Raw genomic sequence first — 10,441 nt, 5'->3', positions numbered from 1 at the left:
TTCGCTGCACTCACCTCTACTCCTTTCCCTTCCTACTGAAAGGGACTGCATCCATAGGAAAAGCATGGGAAGCACTAAGCATGTCCCCTACTACTCTTGGCCTTCTGCCACTGGGCTGCTGGTTAGACCTGAGTACACCCATATCCTGAAACGCCACCTCTTGCTTTGTCCAGCCACATCCAGAGGATGCGATGCCACATCCCCACACGAGGTCAAGACCTGTGAGCTCTCCATATGTATTGTTAACCACTCTCCATTTCCTTTGAAAGTCATGGGTCAGATATATTATGACAGTATATACACATGGTGCTACCATTGCATGTCAGCTCATGAAACATAATTGCTGCTGGCTTGCAGAGCTGAACTGTACATATGAAACCACATCAGTACTCTGACATGCAACTAGTTTGTTTCTGGCCCTCTGTGATGGACAAAAGGCCTTGAAGTCCAGTTTGCTTGTTTCAGAGACTGTGGGTGTGAATCCTGGATAGAGGTGGGTATGTGAGGATGGGGAAGGTCCACATGTTTAAATAACACATGTTTTAACCCCTACCCCCAACTGCACAGACCAGAGGCACGTGAATGTTCATTGCTGCGGTCCCACTTCCTACCACTGTTGAGTAAGCCGCTGGTTACAATGGTGGCATCACCATCTTCAGCATATATGGCCAGATCATGGCAGCAGCAAACAAGGTTCTTCTCACATTACAAGCCCTAGGGAGGCCCCATAACCCCATGTGCCCATGCGATCAGAGTATCCTTGGGCACTGCGTAATCCAGACTGGAAATATTACAAAGGAATCCACAGATTCCAACCTTCCCCACTCATTTCTACCACTTTCCCTCCTGCTCAAGTGCATCCTTTTGCTGATCAAATGCAGAGGCGGATTTTATTTCTCATGTAAGTCAGGTCAGGCAGGTGCTGAGCAAAAATCCTACGGGGGGAACGAGAGAGGAGATCAGGTATATGGGTGTTTGAGTAAGGTAAAGAAAAGATTGTGGTAACTGGAGAGCACAGAGATATGTGTGTGATATTTTCACTATGTGGGAAGGAATCTGTTGGCTGGTGTGGAAAGGGCATGAATAAGCAGCGCCTCAGAAATCAATGTTTTCCAGAGGAGCAGGTGCCTGGGCCTGCTACTTGCGCAGAAAATGCTTCAAAGATGGGAAAGAAGTTGACTCTGGGACTTCTCGGGGGTGGGCAGTAACCAGAAGCTTAGAAATTCCTGGGAGAAAAGAGAAAGATTTTCCCAAAGGCTAAGAGATGTTGAGATTCAAGTGGGAACAACCTGCTAGGACAAAGGAAATGGCTAAGGGATGAAAGTGAAACGTATAACAACTGAGCCAGCTTAAAGGGGTCAAAAAATAAATGGGAGGGGTGTCATGTCACAAAAGGAAGTACCAACCTGCAGCATCTTATTGCCAGGCCCTGAAAATGAATATACAATCCTTGTCTCCATGACTCTGTAGGTTACAAAAAGTTCAGTTGCAAAATTCCCACACACTGCCTTGAAAATGTGTGAATCAGGATAAAAGAAACCCGTCACACACAAAGACACACACACACCCACCCGTGCAACTCTTTTGTGTTGGAAGGTGTGAGTGGGTGTAAGCTTTATAGTCATGCTGGCAATGGCTCTGTTAAAAGCAGCCTTAAACCCTAAATGAAATGAAATGTCCTAGCAGGTGCACAAAGACAAAAAGTGGAGCAAGAGATGAGAAAATACACGACTCATGCAGATTTTAATTGTGTCTCTCGAAAGGATGCATTTCCCTGGGCTTGTCTGGGGTTTGATTTGCCTCCAAACAAAACCCTTAGGATCCAGCAAATGTAACCAGGTCACTCCAGCTGAAAAATAAAATAAAATAAACCCAGGACAAAACAAAACTGAAATTCTTCATTTTACTTTCCCTTTCTCCTATTTTAATCTTTATAGCACCATCCATTTCCCATCCTCCCCCTGCCCCCCTTCCCCTTTCTTTTTTCTTTCTTTAAATACAGTCTAATCCCGAGTGTGAACTGATGTAGTTTGTGTGTTAGGGGGGAAAAAATCTCTCTCTCTTTCTGCCTTTTTTTCCCTTCTTCTTTCCTTGGCCCAGTTCATTATTTTTCTTTCTTGTCACTCAGTGTGATAGGTTGAACAGAAGTGCACAGATGAGCACTGAAAACGGTGTCACAAGGCCTTAATCTAGTCTTTAATGCCTGACTTCAGAGATGTCATTTATCTTCTAACTGCAGCAGGCATCCACCAACTTTATCTCTAATAATATATTGATGGATTAAAAGGGTCGGGCAGGAGACCGGGCTGGAAAAATTGCTTATTGACATCAAAATACAGTGCCCTCAACCTGATAAACATGGAGGGGCTCGTGTATCTCCCAGAATAGTTGGCGTTGCTATAATTTTTTTTCTAGCATGTTTCTCCCAGGTTCATGGGGTGGTCCAGTGAAATAAACAAACGGAACAAATAAACAGGAAATATAGTTTCTGCGTTGACACAAGCAAGTGGAAGCAAAGATAATTCTATAATGGTTTTTTAATGTGATATCCATGCATTACTATTTATCACACATTGTGTCACACATTCTGTAGAGACCTAAGGATGAGGCCAGTTGTTTTAGCAGGCTCAACGATATTAGAAGGCACGTTATGATTCATAGCAGCACCTGGCAGTAGCGTCTCATTATGATGAGGGTGTAAAGGTATGGAGTGGTCTAGTAATCTCTGAGGCTAAAATTCAGCCCTCACCACACAGAGCTCAAGCAAGGCTGTTACGTGGAAAATGAAATGGGGCAGTGGAAAATTAAAGAGAGAGGAGAATGGACTTCAGTGCAGAACTCCCATAGAAATGGGGCCTGTGGTCTCTCCTTCCCAATGAATACATGCCAAACTGTAGCCTGTCCTGTGAATCTTCTGCATGGTGCCCCTGCTGCCTCTCTGCTTGGGATGGCATGGCCTCTCAGTGAAGTGTTGACGGGAAGGTGTCCTTTGACCAGCTTCTCTGTCATCAACTTCTTCCCCAAGTAGCATATTCCAGGGTTTAAGTGCTTCCTGCAGCCTTGTGTAGTTCCTGAATGAAGCAGGAGAGACCACCTTTACACCACGGCAGTAACCTGTCCTAACTGAGCCCTTTATTCAGCACACCCCCTCCATCGACTCCTCAATACATGCTCCAACACTTTTGAAGAAGGCTAACAGCATGCTGGGCTGCATTAGAATGAGCATTGAGGGAAATGATTATTCCCTTCTATTTGGCACTGGTGAGGCCACATCTGGAGTACTGTGTTCAGTTTTGGGCCCCTCACTACAGAAAGGATGTGGACAAGTTGGAGAGAGTCCAGCGGAAGGTGATAAAAATGATTTGGGGTTAATGACTTGTAAAGAGAGGGTGAGGGAACTGGGCTTACTTAGTTTAGAGAAGAGAAGATTGAGAGGGGATTGAATAGTAGCCTTCAACTCCCTGGAGGGTGGTTCCACAGACGATGGATCTGGACTGTTTCTCAGTGGTGGCAGATGACAGAACAAGGAGCAATGGTCTCAAGTTGCAGCAGGGCAAGTTGAGGTTAGATGTTAGGAAAAACTCTCTTACTAGGAGGGTGGTGAAGCACTGGAACAAGTTTACCTAGAGAGGTTGTGGAATCTCCATCCTTGAGGGTTTTAAGCCCTGGCTAGGCAAAGCCTTTTCTGAGATGACCTAGTTAGGGCTGAGGTTGTAGTTGATGATCTAGTTGAAGACCTTCTGAAGTCCCTTCCAACCCTCCTTGTCCATGATTCTATGAACTACACTGGTATATTTCTAGGTCTGGAGCTTGCATATGGGACAGGTGTGTGGGAAATGCTGAGGGCCATTCCCAGATGAGGTCTGCTCCTGCCACAGTGTAGACATGCCCTAAAAATGCCCCCTTTGTTTCCAGGCCAAACAATGCTTTTGACATCTTATTGACCTCATTTCCGAGGTCCATCTACCTGCCAAAGCTTCACACCAGCCTCAAAGTCCTTTCTTGGTTGCAGCAGCTATTTGAGAATGAGAATGTGATCCATAGGTTTAGAATAGTTCAATACCTGGGTCTTGGCCTACCTACTCAGAGCCACAGAAACAAGCCAAACAAAGGGTCCTATTTCCCGAGTTAGAAGAAGCAGGAAAGCTCTTTCAAATTACCTTTTGTTTTATCCATCTAAATAGTCCTGAATTGGCTTTTACCTATTAAGGGCCAATTTGGGCAATGTTTCTGTGCCTATACAGCCCTCCAGAAAGCCCGTACTCAAGAAGGCCTTATGATATGGAAGCTATCTGCACCAGATTTCTCTCCTCAACAATGTCAGAGAAAAGACCGTCCTGCTGGCCCTATATTCCCAATGCACCACATGGGCAAACTGACTCATGGTCTGTGGTTCTGGAGCATCTCTCTGCATGTGCACACCCTGACCCAAGCATGTGCCTCTTGGGGGAACCTGGGTCAGGTGCTGTGTGCAGAGCTTCTCTCATCTGGCATATGGTGCAAATGAATGTCTTTGTCAGCCAAATGACCAGACTCAATTTGCACAGAGAATTGATGTGTATTAGGATTCCTTCTCATTGTTGTTCTGTCCCTTCTCTATTGTCTGTTCCATTGGAGGGCAGGGGATTGGACTTGCCTATTCCCTGGCCTATCTGGCTGTTTTGCTCAATCTTCCCTGAGAGAATATGTTTCTGTTCAAATGGGCCCACTCCCTACCACCCTTTTCCATGCCTGTGTAAGGGTAGAATATAGTCTAGTCCTTTGTGTGTGTTCATTTCTACTATGAGACAGAATTTGACCTGGTATAAGATAAATCAGAATCTGCAAAATATGTTTAAGGCATAATTTGTTGCTGTCACAACTTCCTGAATCCTGCCAATTTGCCATTATTGCAACTTGCCATATTGCAGCCAGTCACCGGTACACCTTGCAATTTGCCATATTGCAACCAATCACCAATGTTTTCATGGGTTTGACCGAGACAACCTCATCTTATTTACTAGAGAAACCTGACAACTCCTTGGTGGCCAAGACAACTAGGATTAAGAGTGCTATAGTGATGCTCTATGTACGCCTTAAAGGATCTGCACCAGCTCCTATTAAACTGCACCAGTTGCTATTAAACTGAATGGAAAGAGTCCCATTATCTTCCATATCATAGAACTGGACCCTAAGAGAAAGGAGTGCTTCTCTTACCATATGATTGCACAGCAGTCAATGGTTCCTGAAAGAGTTGCACATAGAAAGGCCCCTTCTGCCAGAAGAATAGTAGTGTGATACAGATGTGAAGCAAGTAAACTGGGAAGGCAAGGGCATCATATATTCCTATCCCAAAATTTGGATTTGAATCCTTGATAGCAGGTTCCAGGGTTTTGCCAGCAATGTGATATACTCAATGACAGAAGGTAATTTAACTAGACTGTAAATAAAGTTGGAAAGCTTTTCAATGACCTATAATGATACAGAATAAGATGAAATAAGCTTTGCAGCTGCATTAGACAGTGGGTGTGTTTTTATTCTAACTGAATCAATTAAATTTGAAGCATTTGCCCTTCTGTGAAAACTGCAATGACTCTTTGAGTTCTTTGGCAGGTATGTAAGATGTATTTGCTACAGTTATATGCCAGGTGGTGTGATGAGGTTAATTTCTCTGGGTAATCATTCAGGGATCCAGAATATGGGAAGTAAGAGGGTAGAGAGAACTTGAGGAACTTCATTCTGAGTTCATGAAATAAGATAAGGCTCGGCAAAAAAAAACCTTAAAAGAATTATTAGAACATCATGTACATATGCTTTTTAGTGAGTTGCATTTTCTTTGTGCAGAGTATACTTTCCAAAACATTCAGGCATTCAATGTTAGACAACATTTACAAGCAACCTATGAGGATCTTTTCAGGCTGATCTGATGGTGGTTACAATGGTCTCTTGTACTGAAACTTTTTTGAACAAATTGTAAAATCACACAATGCATTAGAGAATTTCTGTGCAGCAGCATCCAACATATCAATGACTTGAAAAACTGATCTGACAGTATATTCCCAACTTCCTTAAACTACTGATATCAGTCCTCAGACACAATTGGCAAAGTATCGTAAGGTGTGTATCAAAAGACAAAATGTGAAAAGAACCAATTAAACTGTTGTCATTGCCAGGAATAACCATGAGTATAGGTATTTTCAGTAGTCCAGGCCTTTTCAGAAGCAGATATTACTATCACAAGCCTTGTATCATTGGGAATAGGCCTTTTCAAAAGCAGACATGATCATCACAAACTTTGTATCATTGACCTACTGGTGTCAATTGTAACACAAGTTTCACTCAAGACCTTGCTGAGGAGGTTGTTTCCAAATAGAACTTTTGTCCTGTGCAGAATTCTGCTCTTTCTAGGGTTTTTTCATCCCAAATCAAGGCAAAACACCCAAATACTGGGTTTGTTTTTTTCACGGAACAAAAAAGTAAGGAAAAAAAAATATTTTAAAAACCGCAAATGTTTCAGCATCCCCAAACAAGGCATTTTATTTTGGGTCTTTAGTAATATTAATATTTGCCCGAGTCACTACTGTGCCCATGAGAGTTATATTTCCAAGCCCTTTTGGGCCTTATTCTCCCAGTCAGGCCCTTCTGAATGGCTGGACTCCATTTCCCATGACGCACTGTAGCTTGTCTATGAGTTTAAGCCACTGTAGTGCCTCTTGGAGAAAACACCAAATGGTGAGCACTCATTCAACTGTGGAGAGAACTGCTAACATGAAAAAGGGAATTTGTACCTGAAAACTTGCTAAGAACAATTTTTCCAACTGTATAGTTGATCTAATAAAAGATATCGCTTTTACCCAAAGAACCCTGTCTGCTGATGTCCTTAGACCAACACGGGTACAACCAACACCCCCGAAACATGAATTGAGGCATTTCCTACTGTTTTCCCTGGAAGAACATTCCATCAACAGTCAATCCTTTCCCACAGAAAATTTTGATTTTTGACCAAACCACATTTTCTGACAGAGAATTGTTTTGTATGATTTTTTGGGACCAGTCTTTATAATGATAAATAATAATAATAATGGAATTTCATTGTGCATGCAGAGGCCTGCTGGATACCTTAACAAGTTCAACAGCACTTGACAAAGCTAGTGGCAAGTTGTGCATTTCATCATCACAAGAACCTATAATAATCAAGGGTTTAAAACACTATTGTTGTATCTACAGACTTCAGATGGGTGTGTGGGGGGCTGGGGGGAGGGGGGTGTTACAATAATTTTGGATGGCTAAAGAGAGAATGTATTTTTCATTGAAATGACATATTAAAAGTTACAGCGTTCTTCCTTCAGAAGTACTATGTTCACTAGAAACTATCAAACATACCCTATTTAAAAGGAAAAGAACGTAAGAACCGCCATTTACTGGGTAGACCATAGGTCCATCATGCCCAGTCTCCTGTGTCACACAGTGGCAAAGGATGCTGAAAGGGACAGTGAACTCGGTCAAGACCAGGGTTTTTACCCACTGTTCCTCTCTCACTTGAAGCCTCCAGAACTTAAGGTCTAGGAAGCTCTGATTTGCAGGTTGTATCCCTAATACCCATGGTCAGTATTCCTGATGTCACTGTCTTCCATGAATTTGTCCAATCCCTTTTTCAATTTGGCTGAACTATCAGCTTCCACCACATCTGGTGGCAATGAGTTCCACGCTTTAATGACATGCTGTGTAAAAAAGAACTTCCTTTTGTTAGTTTGAACTTATTACCTCCTGGTTTTATATTATGTCCCCTAGTTCTTGTATCTTGAGAGTAAATAATAAATCCCTATTTGCTTTCTCTTCTCCAGTTAGTATTTGGGAAACCCTTATCATGTCCCATCTCAAGTGTCTCTTTTCTTAACTGAAGAGGCCTAGCGTCTTTAGTCTCTCCTCATATGGTCACCCTTCCATAACACTAGTCATCCTTGGGTACGTATACATGAGGTACTAAATGCTCAGTAGATTAATTCTACACACACACATCATGGTGAAAGGCATGCTAATATGCTAATGCATGGTAGTATTAGTCCACTAATCACTTAAAAGGTGTGCGCTGGCGCTACCGTACCAGGTAATATAGATAATTACAGTACCTGGTTAATACAGGTACTAAACTGAATGTGCAGTAACTACAGTGCATTAATGAATGTGCAGATGCACCCCTTGTTGCCCTTCTCTGGACCTTGAACTACATGCTATTTTCTAACAGACATAAAATACACTGCAGTCCTCAGAATGCAGAATCGGATAGGAAGGTCTCTACGTCACAAAGTGCAACCACTAGTAACTCAATTTCAATATCCTAGAGAGGGCCCTGGTTGAGTTTCAGCTGAACGCTCTCTGGACAACTACTAGTAAAGACTGTTAACCAGAATTCCCAACTAGAATATGCTAAGCAGCTAATGTCCAAAGTAAATTGTCATTCTACTCTGGAAAAGGAAGTGTCACAAGCTGGGAAAACTTGTCCTGATCCTTCTGTTACTACCATGGCCACAGTTTTGCTGATAACCTTTGGTTCAACACAGCCTGGATGAACTTCACTTGGTCTGATATCATCAATATTCTATTGATGCAAATGACTTGCATGTAGCGCATGTGGCATTAAAAACTATCAGACATAAGCCTTGCAGCAAAATACATTTTGTTTATTTTAATTCTGACATTTGGTAGCAGAAATCCCACTGTCTTTTTGGCAGCTGCCTATATGCCTTTGGCATGCCTCTGGATGGAAAGAACTTGTCTGTAATATTTTGGTATGGGGTGGGGGGGAGTTCAGTATCACTGTCCTAGTCCCTCAAATCACGTACTTTTCTTTTTTGTCAAATTATAACATGGTAGTACCTGCCATTCTCTATGTGGTATTTCACTTGTTAAACAATCATAGAATCATAGGAAGTTAGGGTTGAAGGGACCTCAGGAGGTCACATCTAGTCCAACCCCAGCTCAAAGCAGGACCAGCCCCAACTAGATCATCCCAGCCAAAGCTTTGTCTAGCCAGGTTTTGAAAATCCCCAAGGGTGGAGCTTTTACCACCTCTCTGGGTATCCTGTTCCAGTGTTTTACTACCCTCCTATTGAAAAAATTCTTCCTAATGTCTAACCTAACCCTCCCTTGCTGCAACTTGAGACCATTGCTTCTTGTTCTGTCATCTGCCACCACTGAGAATAGCTTAGCTCCATCCTCTTTCAAACACTGCTTCAAGTAGTTGAAGACTACTATTAAGTCTCCTCTCAGTCTCTTCTTCTCTAAACTAAATAAGCCCAGTTCCCTCAGGCTTTCCTCATAAGTCATGTCCCCCAGACTCCTCACCATTTTTGTTGCCCTCCGATGGACTCTCTCCAGTTTGTCCACATCCTTTCCGTAGTGGGAGGCCCAAAACTGAACACAGTACTTCAGATGTGGCCTCACCAGTGCTGAACAGAGGGAAATAACTACTTCCCTTGACCTACTAGCAACACATCTACCAATGCAGCCCAGTATGCCTTCTTGGCAATAAAGGCACACTGCTGGCTCATATTCAGCTTATTGTCCACTATAACCCCCAGGTCCTTTTCTGCAGAGCTGCTGCCCAGCCAGTCAGCCCCCAGCCTGTACCAGCACATGGGATTGTTCTGTCCTAAGTGCAGAACTTTGCACATGTCCTTGTTGAACCTCATGAGATTTCTTTTGGCCCAATTCCCCAATTTGTTTAGGTCATTCTGAATCCTAGCCCTACCCTCCAGTGTATCTACTACTCCCCCCAGCTTGGTGTCATCTGTGAACTTGCTGAGGATGCACTCCATGCCATCTTCCAAGTCATTGATGAAGATATTGAACAAAATGGCCCAAGGATTGACCTCCAGGGCACTCCACTTCATACTGGCTGCCAACTAGACATTGAGCCATTGATTACTACTCTCTGAGCCAACCAATTTTCTATCCACCATACAGTCCATTCATCCAGCCCACACTTGCTTAGCTTGCCTGAGAGAACGTTGCATGAGACTGTATCAAAAGCCTTGCTAAAATCAAGGTATGCCACATCCACCAGTCTCCCCACATCCACAGAGCCAATCACCTAATCATAGAAGGTGATCAGGTTGGTCAGGCATAACTTGTCCTTTGTGAATCCATGCTGACTGTTTCTAATCACCCTTTTCTCCTCCAAGTGCTTGCAAATGGATTCCTTGAGGACCTGCTCCATGATTTTTCCAGGGACTGTGGTGAGGCTGACTGGTCTGTAGTTCCCCCTGGATCCTCCTTTATCCCTTTCTTAAACATGGGCACTATGTTTGCTCTTTTCCATTCATCTGGGACCTCTCCTGATTGCCATGAGTTTTCAAAGATGATGGCCAATGGCTCTGCAATCACACCAACCAACTCTCTCAGCACCCTTAAGTGCATCTCATCTGGCCCTGTGGACTTAGAAAAGCTGGATGTGTACAAG

The sequence above is a fragment of the Alligator sinensis genome, unplaced genomic scaffold, assembly GCF_000455745.1.
Source record: "Alligator sinensis unplaced genomic scaffold, ASM45574v1 scaffold1086_3, whole genome shotgun sequence".
Lineage (NCBI taxonomy): Eukaryota > Metazoa > Chordata > Crocodylia > Alligatoridae > Alligator > Alligator sinensis.
The sequence above is the reverse complement of the archived record's forward strand: the minus strand, read 5'-3'. Positions refer to the sequence as shown.